The sequence below is a fragment of the Talpa occidentalis genome, unplaced genomic scaffold, assembly GCF_014898055.3.
Source record: "Talpa occidentalis isolate TD23 unplaced genomic scaffold, MPIMG_talOcc4v2.1 talOcc4.8, whole genome shotgun sequence".
In the NCBI taxonomy this organism is placed as follows: domain Eukaryota; kingdom Metazoa; phylum Chordata; class Mammalia; order Eulipotyphla; family Talpidae; genus Talpa; species Talpa occidentalis.
In genome coordinates, this window is record NW_023605194.1 from 56,559,636 (window position 1) to 56,574,852 (window position 15,217).

Sequence of the window (15,217 nt, forward strand, 5' to 3'; positions counted from 1 at the left end):
AACAAGTGGCTGGAGGGATATAGATGGAAGACGTTCGTTTTGGTAATATTTAAATAAAGAAGACCAAATTAAAAACACCTCAGAAATCATTGCATGGAGAAAGGATAAAAGATTTAAAATCAGAGTCCTGTGATGACTTACACATTTAGAGACAGAAAAATGAGAAGGAACTAGGAAACAGACAGAAATTTAAGAGGTAGATTCAAAAGTGCAGTGTCTTAGAATTCAAATAAGGTAATCTAAGTAACAAGTAAAAATCATCAATGCCTTCTACCAGTGTACAAATGCCTGTTACTTGGTATTTTATGTTTTTGTATCTTAGGATTCACTATTTTCTTTTTTGTCTTTTCAGTATAGGGGTGTGTGTGTGTGTGTGTGTGTGTGTGTGTGTTGGGGGAGGGGGAGCTATTGACACTGTCCTCTGTCCAGTCTTTAAATTCACTTTTTTTTTTTGAAGATTTATTTATTTATGTATGCAAGAGCTGGGGTATAGGCATAGGTGTGGGGGTGAGAGGATTCACCAGAGACAGAGTGGGGAGCAGAACACGTGGATCTACTGAAATATACTGATGAGGGGAGCAGCAGGCGAGACAGGAGAGGTCTGCTTTGCCATGTGCATTGCCTTCCTGGCCCAGGAGCAAACTCGTGCTGCAGTGGCTGTGGATAGCTTCATAGTGCTGTGACATAACCCGTTGCACCACCTGGGAAGCCCACTAATTTCACTTTCAAAAAAAAAGTTCCTGCTAGAGATACAGACCTGTCACATTGCAAATCATAAAATTATTCTCTAGTCCTTTCCTCAGTGCCTGTTGATATATGTCTGTCCCTTTTCCTTTTTTCTTTCCTTCCTTTCATCAATAAACAATAAACTATGTGATTTGAATTTCATATTATTTTTATCTACTAATAGCCACATGAGTATTATTTAAATCACATTGTTTTTTCTTATCCTTTCTATCAATTTGCAGTGGTCATATTTACATTGATTCAATATTCAAAGAATCATAGTGTTGTTTTCAGAGGCCAAATTTTTTTTTTTATGAAACATGAGGTCTTTTACTCTAATAAATCTTAAACTACTTTCTTTTTTTTTTTTTTTTGTGGGACCCTCACTGGTGGCTGGGGAACAAACTGGCGCTGCAGAAGTTGCTGGCAGCCTCACAGCCCAGCGCTCAACTGCTGTGTCACCAGGGGAGGCCCTTAAACTACTTTCTTATCCAACTATTATCATAGATGGAGAGTTTGCTCAATTAGATCGCGCCGTAAACCTGTCTTTGGTTACACATTTAGTGACACTATAAAAAGATTGAAATGAAGTTGAACAATGTCTTATTGATTAAATACTATACTAATATATAACTGGGATCAATCAAGAATAAGATTTTATAAAGCAAACACTAGCTTTCTTAATGATTCTAGCACTGAATAATTTATAAAGTGTTGTGTAGACCTGGATGCTATAAAGATATATAATCTCTGCATATTTAATTCATTTTAGCTAATGTTACATCAGTCCAGAGTAATTAGAAAACCTAGGATTTGTTCTTGGTACCACACATAATTCTAGAAGGGTAATACTGTAATATAAATGGAAAAAATAGGGTTACAATTTTCTGAGTTAGTTTTATCCTAAGATGGCACCTTATCCTCTCAATTTTTGAAATCCTGTACTTTTGAGTTAACTCCAAATTTAGGACAGGTTATTTAAGTATTAAAAGTAAGATTTTAAGTAATTATTTTCTTATTGGATCTTTAATGATAAAGAATATGCACAAGAACATGAAATTAAGTTTTTTATATAACAATAATTTACATGTTAAAATTATACAAACCGCCATTTCATTCAGCTTCCATCTTCTTCCTTTGTAGGTATTAACTAAGTATTAATTTACAAATCTGCAATTTCTCCTCTACTTTATAGCATGTTTTTATTACTCAGATACCATGGTGAGCAACCCCACTGTACTACCAAACAGACACAAAGTACAGTGTAAAATAGTTTATTTAAAATAGGACTTACTGAGGTTTTAGAACTACTGAGAAAAGTAGGGAACCCCTAGGGAAAATCTAGCTATTTCTGGTCTTTGAAGCTACATTCATTGTTTATAAGCAGTCAAATAGCCACTGTAATAATTATCCTCTTATTATGGTGATTGTTGTTAAATCATTTGAGGAACTCAATTTTATTCAGTTCATGCAATCTCCTTTTAAAAAACTATTATTAAATATGTTAAGGAACAAGCTATGATAAGCTGTGGAAACTTAGAATTATGCAAAAATGTCCCAGACACTACCAAGGGGTCAGAATGGGCTTGGTGGGTTGTAGTTTAAATTTTGAAGTCTTTCAAAAAATTCATTATTTGACTGAAAAGGTCCTCATGATATGTTGTTTATAGTGCTGGTAAGCTTCCATTTTATTGTATAAAAAATGATTATGCTGCTTTTTTAAAAATTGTAAAATTGTCCTTTTCTTTTTTAAACTTAGATATTTCTTAATCCCCAAAGAGTTATAAAAGTGGACTTTTATGTAATTCTTAATGTTAATTTTATATAGAAATCTTTATATATTCATATAAATACAACATTTTCAAAATTTCAATTATGTTCTAGAATTTTAAATAGTTTTTTTCATGATGTTATTTATTTGCTATTTTAAGCAGATCATTTGAGAAGTATATTTTAATATATCATTTTTGTGACTTTATCTGCACTTAGTAGTTCACAAAGTTTGGTTTTAAGAAAAAAAGTATTTCTGTTTTCTGTAAATTAACCTCAGATATTATATGGAGTCTCAAGGAAACATGTTAAGTGTTTGGAAAAAAACTAGGTATTTCCATCTATTTCTGCACATCCTAATAGATACATACTTAATGTATAACTGTAGAACTATAGGAAGTATGAATAATTAAGAAATGTTCTTCAACTTTGCCAATGACTAATACCCAATAGGAATAATAGCAACACCTACAATGTCAGAGATTTTGCATTCATTTTCATAGTATTCTTTCTCCTTTGAGAAAACATAGATGTGAAATTATGAATGAGATAATAATGATATGGTATAACATTCTAAAATCTAAAATTGTTGTAGACTCAAAAGTAGCTTCAAAATATATAGTTGTCTTAAATTTTACCATATTGTAAAATACCATGTTTTTTAAAATGCTATGAAAGAAAAATTTATACTGTACTTCCTTGTTAGATTCTGGTCAAATGGCATAAAGAAATAAAATTCTGGTAGAACTGATTTTTTGTTTCCTAAGTAAGAATATAACCTGGAGCATATATGATGAGATACAGTCTTAGGGTTAAGACATCAATAAGAAATGTGTTACTTCCAAAGCTTACATTTATGAAAACAAGATTTACTTTTCAGAATTTGCTAAAATACATTACAAACATTAGTATAATCTGTAAGGAAATTAATTGCTCTTATGATCTACAGTTATTTGCTATTATCGTGGTATTGATTAATAACTTTGTCTTATAGGAAAATGGAAACAACATTTACTGGAAACAGTTGAAGTTACCATAATAGCAGTTGATCGAAGGACAGTACACATGGGTAAGTAGCAATAATGTTTTTCTTAAAATTTTTATTTTTATGTAATATTTTTCCATCTCCTCTGAAGACAAACAATATATCAGTAATTTACAGTTATGCACATTAACTGTATACAGAGTTTAACTTCCAGGCATTGTTTAATTCTGTAAGCAAATATATTTGCGCCATTTATTTAAGCCAGAAAGAAAAGAGTTAATTACAGAGTTTATAAAAAAACTTCTTCCCCATAGAAATGAAATGTCAGTATTTTCTCCTTTAATACATTTAAGACAAGCAAACCTCTACCCAGTTTAGATTTATTATTCTGCATTGATTGTCTCATTCTCTTGGAGGACATTCTGGCAGTAAAGTAGTAGACACATTGCATCCATCATCATGTGTCAAAGGGCCATCAGGTCGATGGCTCTTTTTGAACTTTGCTGTTTCAGAAAGCCATGGCTGAGTGTTATAGGCAGAAGTTTGACATTTTCAGGATGAAAATCAATTTTCTTTTATGTGTTTCTGAAGTGAGGTTTGTGCTTTGATTGCAGAAGAAGTGGCTTTTAGTACTTTGGAGAAACAAAATAGGAATTAAGATAAAATTTAGCTAACAATAGTTTCAATGGAAGCAAGGAGAAATATACTTTAGTGATCTAATAATATATTAAATCACTGAAATAGAATGACAAATACAAACTAACAGAAATATTCACTGAAATAGAATCATTCCTACAAATTAAGATAGTAATAAGTGAAATTTATATTTATATTGCTTAGTTAAAAGTGGAATGTAGTGTTTTAGAAAAATATATACTCCTAAAGAAGAAATACATAATTATAATTTGCAAATTAAGACGTTCATATGTATTTATACTTAGTGTGCGTATTTTTGGTATTTCTCTTTATCCTAGTGGAATATAGATTCCAGAAGGATAAAGTATCTGTCTCTTTTGTCCATAGTATATTTATAGCATCTATCATAAAGCTGTAGCATAGTAGATACTCCATAAATATTTTATAATCAATATATTTTAATATTAAAATACTATTTTTGCAGTTATATTTTTATAATGCAACTATAAATATGACATAAAACAGTATTGAGTTGATTTATATAATTATAAAAATAGATAGTTGAAATAATTTTCTCTTGTCAATAATTATGAATTGAATTTTTATAAATCTACCAGTTTTAAAAGTGCTAGTGGTACTTTTTTATATATACAAATTATGTCTTTGTAAATATATATAACATATACAAGATTATATTCCCAGTGGTAGTTTCAGCCTCCATATAAAGCTTTTTATAATTCTATGAAACAGTATTGTTTTAGATATTCCATTGCATGGAATATGTAACATTAAAGAAAATTTGACTCCATTGTGTTAGTGTCTATTGTCTGATTATGAAAATAATCATTGAAAAGCAGACTAATTTTGTGTTCTCAATATTCATGCTATTTCTAGTTCAAGGTAAGTTCATAATGAATTTTATATCTTAGACCTTAAAAAAAAATATGGTATGAATAGCTCATTGTTGAGCTATCAGTCTCCTATCAACTCATGAATTTGCGCATGTGCATTTCTACATAATATGTGTGGTTGTACATAGAACTAGGTGAGTAGGTAGTTAGGTTGATATCTAGAAATAGAGAGAGAGATACCCTTAATCCAAGGGTAGAATGAAAGTTTCCAGGACAAATACTGTCATACACAATAGCTCTCAGTTGTCTCCCTTTTCATACAATAAATTTCCTAAAGAATAAGTGTTTTTCTTTCATGTGTACCCCTTCTTTCTGCTTATATGGCAAGAGTGTATTCAAATGTTGACTAATAAAATGGTAGCCATAAAAATACACTAGCTTTTAAGTTTCCCCTTTTTGAACTTTTAGAAAATCCTGTTTTTTACCCTCACCTTATATAACAATCAGTTTCTTTTGGTATTAGGACTGATATGTAACATATTAGGGGTATCAATGAGGTTGTAAAGGACCTTGACTTTATAAAACATCCTCAATATATATTTTCATTACTACAGTTTTCTAAGATATTACCTTTCTTATGTTCAAATTCAATCACTTTTGTCTTAGAACAATTTGTGTATCTTATTTAACTATATGTCTTCTCAATAATTATTATGTCTAACAGGTAAATTGTTTAAAACAATATTTTACAGTTATAGGTATTATTTATAGTGGTCTTGATTGTACTATGCAAGGAAACAAAACATTGACCAAAGGGGACATTTTAGAAACCAATAGTTGAACCATTTTAGATACATAAAGCCAAGCCGTGCCACCAACAAACTGTTGGATAAAGTTTCTTGAGTATGCGTAGGTACTCAGACTGTTTTCCAAGAAAGTTTTTGCTCACTTTAAAGTTTAAATTGGGCAATACAAAGCAGAGGAGAGGAGATTCAAAATGGATTCTGACTCCAAAACCACAGTGGGTCATACCGTAACATGATAGTGAGTCATAGGGCAAGCAGATAGCTTCTAGGTTCAGAATAGAATAGGAAAATGCCTCTGAGGAATAAGAAAGGCTCCAGAGATAAGGACAGCAAATTCTAAAGGGGCTAATCAAACTCCCCCTGGACTGGGGCCAACAACACATTCCCAGACAAGGACAATAAAGAAAAAAGACTCAAAGATAAGGTTCTGAGATGCAAGATGTAGTTCTGGACACAGAGACATTAAGACAGAATGAGACCACCTTGAATTAACCAATCACAAAGAGACTGGTGGGGCTTTAGAATAATTAGGGAAAGAAGGTCTATGTTCCCTGTGGCATGATTCCATGGTGGCTTCCTTGTGCCTCCCTGGCCTGCTCCACAGGCCAGGGAGTCCTACTTTGTTTCTGTTCCTTTTCTCCTTCATAAACTTTTCCTTATATCTGCCTCTCTACACAAATGTGCCTCTTTTCACTGCTTGTGTGAGAGTCAGAGAAGTTCCTACTGCACCTTCGTTAGACATCAGCGTGTGGTGGTCTAGTGACCGGGACTCATTGGGTGGCAGTGAGAAAAAATGTGTTGCATGAATTATATATCTGAGACTGGATTTTTATATTTTGAATTTATCTTTGTGAGATAATCTTAGTCTCTGAAGTTTACATGTGTCAACTTCACTATAATTATTTTTGTATCTATGGTTTCATTAGATGCATTGAATAACAAAATAATTTGTGCACACAGTCTAAGCCCTTGAATAATAATACATTTTGCTTTAGCATGTTTTATATTACCAACAAGTTTACAAAAGGTGAAGAAAACTATGCTTTCAAAGAGAAAATATTGAAGTGGGAAAAGCCTTAAGAATTATGTGATAATACAAAAAGTAGTTTCTACATTTAATGAGGTTTATAATTATGTCATTAATCATATTAATGCACCTAAAGTTTGGTATTCCTGGCTCCATTTTACTTAGATTAAATAATTTTGAATTCAAGATCATAGATTCTCTCCAAGTACATTTGCAACTATTTTCATGTTAATTATCCACATCACTGAAATAATTACTTCCTAACTTGTTTATAGAACAAGATACTACAGTACAAGGTATGCTATAACTTTTACCTCAAGGATGCTTAAATGTTTCTTTTATTGTGGACTAGGGCAGTTTGCTAAGTGGTTTATTTATATTGGAGAAAATCACTAGAATATTAAATGGATTTGCAGAGAGTTAAATATTGTCAGTAAGGGTATTATTACTTTAAAGAAAAACCCCAATTCAGTGATTTTTTTTCTTGTACCTTGTTAAAATAGCATTTTTCAAACTGTAAGCCTTACATTGCTGGGTCTGAGATACAATGTATTAAAAGGAAAAAAAAAATCCCATTCTCAAAACACTTAGGAAATCAGGGAAGTGGCATGTAAATTAGTAGTACATAATAGGAGTCACAGGCTTTGAAAAGTCCTGCCATTAAGAAAACTTAAGTTTTGTTTCTCTAATTTATTTGACTAGTGAATTATTGTTGTTTTTAACAACCTTCCTAACAACAAGGTTTTGCAGAATTTTTCTATAAAAAGCCAGTTAGTAAGTATTTGAAGCTTGTGGTAACTACTCAATTCTGACTTGGATCTTGTGTAAACAAATGAGTGTGGCTGTGTTCTAATGAAATTTTACCAATAACAGCCAGTGGATTCGCTTGATCTGTGTGCAGTACTTTGATCATCCCTATTAATAAGATGCAGAGGTGCTTTTGCAAATTTCTATCCTTCTGAAATGGGCTTCTTTATTCATAAAGACCACACTCACCAAAAGTGGGTTATCAAGGAAATAACCCATCCTCTTTGTTGATGGTCATTCTTGACAAGTATGTAGCAGTGATAAAGGCATGATGAAGGGATCCACAGAGAAATCAACTCTGTCAACCCTAGTACCCTTGACTAGACACCAATATATGTCACTTTTATGCTCTATACTGTGCAGCTAATGAAAATGAATCACATATTCTTCCTATCCTCAATGAACTTTATGGTCTACTGGGAGGGATGATGATAATTTTGCAGAGGAAAATGAATTGAACAAGAACACAAAAATTATAAAATGTTTGCTATAATTGCCTCATGAGCAGTAAAACATTTTGCAGAAAATTAAAAGGAAAATTATTTTGCTTATAGGTCTCAGGAAAAACTTTATATAAGAAAATTTTTTACAGCTAAGCTTGAAAAGATTATACCTACTGTTTCATAAGTGGGAATACGAGGCATCATTGTTATATGGAAGAATATGTAGAGGGGAAAGACAGTGGCAATTGGGAAAGCATGATTCTTATGCAACAATTATTCAAGTGGCAGGAGCATATCGTGAGATTGAAAAGTAAGCCTGAATCACTGACATATTTAATCGAACAGAAATGCCAGGCCCATTAAAAATATTAGCATGATAGGAACACTGTATATACTTTGATTTAGTCATATCCATTTGCCTTTAGGAAGAAGGATGTGTATTTCTGTTGTTTGATGATGATGTATATATGGAGACATACAGAGTACTTAGAATGTTTTAAGGAGTCTTGAGAGTATCAGGGCCAAAATGCATTATTTGTATATTTTAAGATTGCAAGAATGTAAGTAACAGTAAAATCTACAAAACTACCTCCTCCTCATCCCCAGACAAAGCCATAGTTTGTCAGGAGCTAGATAGTCTTCTCAGCAGGGCAGGCATGTCAGGGCTCGAAGCTACTGATTATCTTTACTTTTCCTTTGCCAGTGGTCTGAGTGCTGCCTTTCTAACCATTGAACCCAAATTCAAAGCAAGGCAAAGGGAAAGACTGCACTAAATGTCATAACCTGCTTTATTGGGGAAAGCCAACCTTACCAAATACAACAGCAAATTTTCTCACTTATGTTTTGTGGCCCAGGAAGAGATCAAATGGTCACTCTTTGCAGTGGGAAATGGAAGAACTATTTATTTCCTCCTTTCATGTAGGAAGTAAAAGCTTTAAAGCTTTTAAAGATGCACACAGACAGCTATAGGTATTTTCAAGTATTTTGTAAGAATTTCTAGAAGATGGTTTTAGTCCAATTGTATCATATATATTTTAAAAGTAATATGTCTGATAAATTTATTGAGAGACAAAATAAACAAACTTTTTTGAAAGAGAATAAATATATATCAAGTCCAAATGATCCACTGGAGCCTATTAGAGTAGTATTTGACAAATATACAAAGCTTTTCCATTTTAAATTTTATTATTATCTTTGTAAATGTAATATTTATTTGTGGTTTATGAGTGGAGTATTATAATATGTGGAAGTTAAATGAAAGTGGAATGAACTTCTGAGGATTTGTAGTCAGAAGACCTGAAAAACACTTGTGTATACTATTTAGTAGTATTTGACTGTATGTTACTATGATTTAGCCATACAGGGCATCAGCCTCCCTTTCATCATTTCTGAAATAAGGATGAAAATCATGACCCTTCACACTATGTAGGCTTGTTACAAGACTCAAATGAGGTGATACTTCAAATATTGCTTCACAAACAGCAAAACATTCTAAAGTTTTTCTTTCTCTTTTGATCTTTCTCTCCCCTCTTTTTCTCTCTCCCCCTCATTTATTTCCACACATAAAGCTATCCCCTTACACTCTTCAGATTACAAATGTCATCCTAGAGATACATCCAGTGCCTCTGATAGCTTCTGTCATTCAGTTTGTTTTTTTTTTTTCTACTTAGACCACATTGAATCACACTATTAGGTGCTGCTTCTTTAATGATTACATCTATTTCTCACTTCAAAAGCTTTTATCGTTGACCTCAGACCTCTGAAAGCCTGTCAGATAAAATAAGCTGTTATTGAGGTTTATATATAAAAATTAGAGAAACTGGTAGTGGAGGGACTTCTTGAAATATAATTAGTGAGTAGAATGACTTTTGGTCTTTAAATATGAGCAGGATTTCCCCTTACAAGGTTACTCAGGAGCTGTGAAATTTTTAAATGTATAAATCCACAATATGCCCCCAGCCCCCATTGACTCCTGTGTCCCACATGTGCTTTTACCTATTACACTAGTAAAATCCCAAACAATTGGTATTCACATATCATATCTGCGATCCAAACCTAGCACTTGCTACCATTAGTTGCATTCAAATTTTTAAATCACTGTGTTCAAATGCTAGATGAATATATATATAGATATATATATATCTATTTATATCTATATTTATATCTATATATATATTCATGTTTGCAAGTGATTTTAAATAAAGTGGTTTTGAAGTAGTAGAGCTCAATAAATTTAAAAATAATGGTCTTCTGTATTTTTAATGTTTTAATATTTTCTGTGCTATACTTTTATCTACAATTATGAGCATCTTCAAATATATAGTCAGATGCTTTACAATGAAAGTAACAAAGTATAACTCAAATTAACATCAGATATAAAGTTTATTGATTGATGAATCTGACAGTCTGCAGTTCCTCTTTAGAGTGAAGTGAAAACGTGATTCAAGGGTTCAGTGATATTATCAATTGTCAGCTTGATTTCATTGGTGATGTCTTCATTTTAAAACAGGCTCCCCTCATGGTCTCTTCTAACTTGTCTAGTCTCAGTGCCCTGTATGCTTCCAAATTCATAGTATAGAATTTCCAACATAGTCATTTATCCCTCACTATGTAGTCCATCTTTGTCACATGTCCACCTCTGAACCAATCAGTTGCTGACATGACTTAGCTTAGATTAGAAAGTTAACCTCTGGAATTAGGAAACTTTAGCATGCCCAGATTACAGAGAACTCCAGAGTTAGAAACTCTTGATAACAAAAGAATTCTTCTGCTTGGATAATTTGTTGGAATATTAGTAGCCCAAGACTAACTGGAAATATAACAATTCTTAAATCAATGCCCACGATTCAAATTATTTGCCTGTATTGGACTGGAGTGTGCTCCCCCGACCATCCAATTTTATGCATGAAACAGATTCGTTTATTTCTGGGAAAACATTTACTTTCTTCATGTGTTTTCTGGGCTTGTTTGTTCTTATTCTCTGTATGTGTACTCTTCGGTGATTTCAGCCCTAAATTTGAATCGGTTAATAAACTAAATCATTTGGTTTGTACCTTAGTGAAAAGTACCTCTATTGAGGTCCCTACAAGCAACCAATGGTAGCTGATCTTTATTGAAAAATACATATCAAAATAAAATTACAAAATATTAATTTAAGAACTCTTGCCTCTTCATTTCTATAAACATACTAAATGTGCTGCAGCAACAGTCTATGCCCTCAGAAAATTGTTGGGAATTGTTACCATGCAATTCTTTAAGGAAACAGTCACTCTTAGTACCAAAGAAAAATTATGACAAATGTTGATTGCAGCAAAACCCCTGAGGACCACATGGAGAAATATTTTCCTTTGTGCCTGTATGATAAACTGAAATAATTTTGTTTTTCTTATCAATGATTTTTTTTGTTTGTTTTTAAGTACACATTGAAAATAATTGTGCCCCTGGACAACACTAGTTACCAGAAAGCTTGGAGTCAAATCAGTGGCTCATTCTCTTAGAATGGTATGAAAGACCATTAGTTTTTTTTTTTTTTTTTTTTAATAGAGGCATGTTTTATTTATTTATTTGTTTGTTTGTTCGTTTTGTTTATACATGCACTGGGTACAGTCAGAAGCACGAGAGGGTGAGAGAATTCACCAGAGCCAGAGCGGGGAACAGAGCAGGCAGAAGGACCGAAGTACACTGCTGAGGGGAGCAGCGGGTGGCAGGAGAGGTCTGCACGCCATGTGGGACCCTCCTCTGGTGGCCGGGGAGCAGCCGGGGATCGAACTGGCTCCGCAGAGGCCGCGGGCAGCTTTGCAACCCAGCGCTCAACAGCTGCGCCACCGGGGAGGCCCAAGACCATTAGTTTTTACCCATCTGTCTCCTCCCAACCCTTCCTGAATTTTTGGTCAAAACATACTTACTAATAATCAGAAACGGGGCCTCCTCTGGTGGCGCAGTGGTTGAGTGCTGGGCTGCGAGGCTGCCTGCAGCCTCTGCTGTGCTGGTTCCATCCCTGGCTGCCAGCGAGGGTCCCACATGGCACGACGGACCTCTCCTGCCATGCCCGCTGCTCCCCTCAGCAGTGTATTTTGTCAGTCTGCCTGTTCTGTTCCTCACTCTGGCTCTGGTGAATTCTCTCACCCTCCCGCGCTTCTGACTGTACCCAGTGCTTGTATAAATAAATAATCTTTAAAAAAAAAGCAGAAAGAGTTGTATGTAGAACTGAGAAGGTAATAGAATTATATTCTAAAACAAAAAAAAAGTAAATAAAAAGTAGAGACAATGCCTATGATCGTAATCCACTATAGTATACACTGCTAAAACTTATGTAATGTCATAATGTAACGCCTCACTTAATTGTGATTAATAGATTAACCATGTTACATAAGGCTCATAAAATTGTTTTTGGAATAAAATGGTAACTAAAAGTCTATATCTATCTACATTTATAGTTGACATACCATCTCTTTCCTCAATACTGGAACATTCTTGCCCTGTTCTAATGTCCTAAAGAAATAGGAAAATAGTTGCTTTACAGCAGGAGACTGTCACTATCACAAACTCAGAGTAACTTTTAAGCATGTCTAGAGAGTGAAGTCTTTAAATCTCACCCTCCAATCTGAGAACCATTGCTTCAATGACACTCATGAATAAAGTGGCAAAGGAGCAATCTAGACAACTCACTCTGATTTATTTATATATACTGGAGGATGATTGGTGAGAGGTAGAAATATCACTGATACCCTGGAATTTCTTAAATATATCTATTTTATTTTATATATTTGTTTAGGGTAAAAAAAAAATCCTCATTATTTCCTTTTATTACTCTACCCAGTTATCTACTAAGCACTTTCGTTACATTGTCTGCAGTGCTGAGAGATTCCTGAGTGCTGTCCTCAGTGGAAGGAGTGTGGGTGTTTCTTGTTTTCTCTTTTGTAGCTACTGTGTACCTCCCGAAATGATAACTTTAATGAGACTCTGATGTACTGATTTTTAATTGCATTTCACTAAAAGCCAACTTTTTTTTATTAGCTTTGTTTTTACTTATCTCCAAAGAACCACCAGTCATTTGTTCGTTTAATTCTTTGTCTCATGATATTCTATTTTATACATGAATATACATTTATAGATCTTTATATGTACATAAAATGCATTTGGAATTTCACGTGCATCTTTGAAAAGTTGTTTATATTGAATAATATTATACTTGTTTTCACTATAACATGAATTATATCTGTATCTTTCACCTATAATATCTCTCCCCAGAGGATGTTGGAATAAGTTGAAACACTGAAGTATGAAAAAATTGTCCTAACATATTAAAATGACTATTACATATGTAATCAAAGGAAAACTAAGGTCTTCATTTTTACATAGTTAGGCTATTTTAAGTGATTCTAACACCCTGAAAAATAAATTCATATTTTCTTTTTATGTAATTGTTACGAAATTGTCCTTCAGAGCAACACTTTAATTCCAGTAGTCTTTTTGGAATATATAATATACTTCAATCTTTTTAAAATATCTATTTATTTATGCATACAAGAGCTGGGGTACAGGCCAGAGATGCAGAGGGGTGAGATTTACCAGAGACAGAATGGGGAACAGAACAAGCAGAGTGACCGAAACACACTGCTGAGGGGAGCAGTGGGTGAGACAGGAGAGGTCTGCCATGCCATGTGGGTTGCTCTTGGCCGGCTGGGGATTGAACTCGTGCTGCAGAGGCTGCAGATTGCTTCATAGTGTGGTGTTTAACACCTTGCACCACCAGGGAGGCCCTTCAATCTTTCCTTTTTTTTTTTTTTTTTTTTTTGCCTAGAAGAACTGGAGTAGGCCAGAGGTGCAGGGAGTAAGAGGATTCACCAGAGACAGAGTAGGCAGATTTACTGAAATATACTGCTAAGGGGGAGCAGCAGGGGAGACAGGAGATGTCTGCTGCACTGTATGTGGGTTGCCTCCCTGGCCAGGGTTCGAACTGAATCCACAGTGGTGACAGCACCGAGACTTAATCCTTAGGCCACCAGGGAAGCCCTATATGTCAGTCTTAATATAGAAATTAATCTTAATGTAGGCTGAAAAGTAGGAACATTTTTGTAGGAATGAAGTTTTATATTATAGTTTCTCACTTTGTAACTTCAAATTTAGTTATAGGTTTAATCATTTTCAGAACTCAAATAATTTTTAAATGTTTATATATGTTTCCCTCTCCAGTGAATGTGACATCTGGTTTAAGTTCCTCCTGCAGCAATTCCTTGACTGCCATATTTGAGCAAAACCTGTCTCCTTATCTTCAATGTGTGTACATCTTCCCTGAGGCAGCACTTAGGTTATAAAGGAACAAAACCAGAGCCCCTCACACAGATGTTTTTATTCTTGGACCTTGGAACCAATGCCCACATTGTTTTCACATCATGAAACTAATTATGTGGAAGGTAAAGATGAAAGAAATGGTACTTGACATAGCAAAAATTACTAAGATGATAAGCAAGGAATAGCACATGGCTATCTGTGACTGACTACTAGCACAGAGATGTTTTGAAGGCTTCATAAATGAAGGCTTCATAAAAGATTTTCTGAGAAGAAAAAATATAATCTCTGTCATCCTACTAATAGTAATGATTACAAAAATTAAATCACTATGGAAAAAATGATTTAGAGAGGCCAATCCTTAATCAGAATAAAACATACAGTCCCTGCCAAGGTGTAACAGCCTGTTGGAGAAAAGAGCACCCAGGATTTCAGTCTCCCACTTGGGTGCTCTTAAAGACAGTGCTGGACAGAACACAATCAGGACAACCTTAAGATTGTCTGTGTTAGGGCCTCTATTTCCCTCTGCATATACAGACTAACTTCATTTTCATCCTTGGAGACATTTCAGATATGTAAGTCATATCTGTGTCTAATCAGATAAGGTAGACCAGTTAGATGATAAAACTTAAAGGTAAGCATCACTTCAAAGTAAAGTATTAAAATAATCATATCATTTTGGAATTTAAACATCTTTTGGTTTGGTTTTGAGAATCAGTTGCATTTTATTGGTATGTGATTCTGTAAGCATAAAGTTAAATATGTCCATTCAAGTTAAGAAATCATAGTGGTGGGAGGGAAGCTACAACTCTAGCCCTAAACAATTTCTAGAATTAATTTATTGTGTGTGCATGTTTTGAAGTGCATACAGAAAC

At 33.9% G+C, this 15,217-nt stretch overlaps 1 protein-coding gene across 3 annotated transcripts in view; it reads left to right on the forward strand.

Moving 5' to 3' along the window:
• PCDH15 (protocadherin related 15) overlaps positions 1-15,217 on the forward strand; it is a 1,524,279-nt gene that overhangs the window by 410,835 nt on the left and 1,098,227 nt on the right. For all 3 annotated transcript variants that reach the window (XM_054690675.1, XM_054690674.1, XM_054690669.1), the window contains exon 2: positions 3,491-3,565. The gene's annotated coding sequence lies outside the window, so the exon portion shown is untranslated. The remainder of the gene's footprint in view (positions 1-3,490; positions 3,566-15,217) is intronic.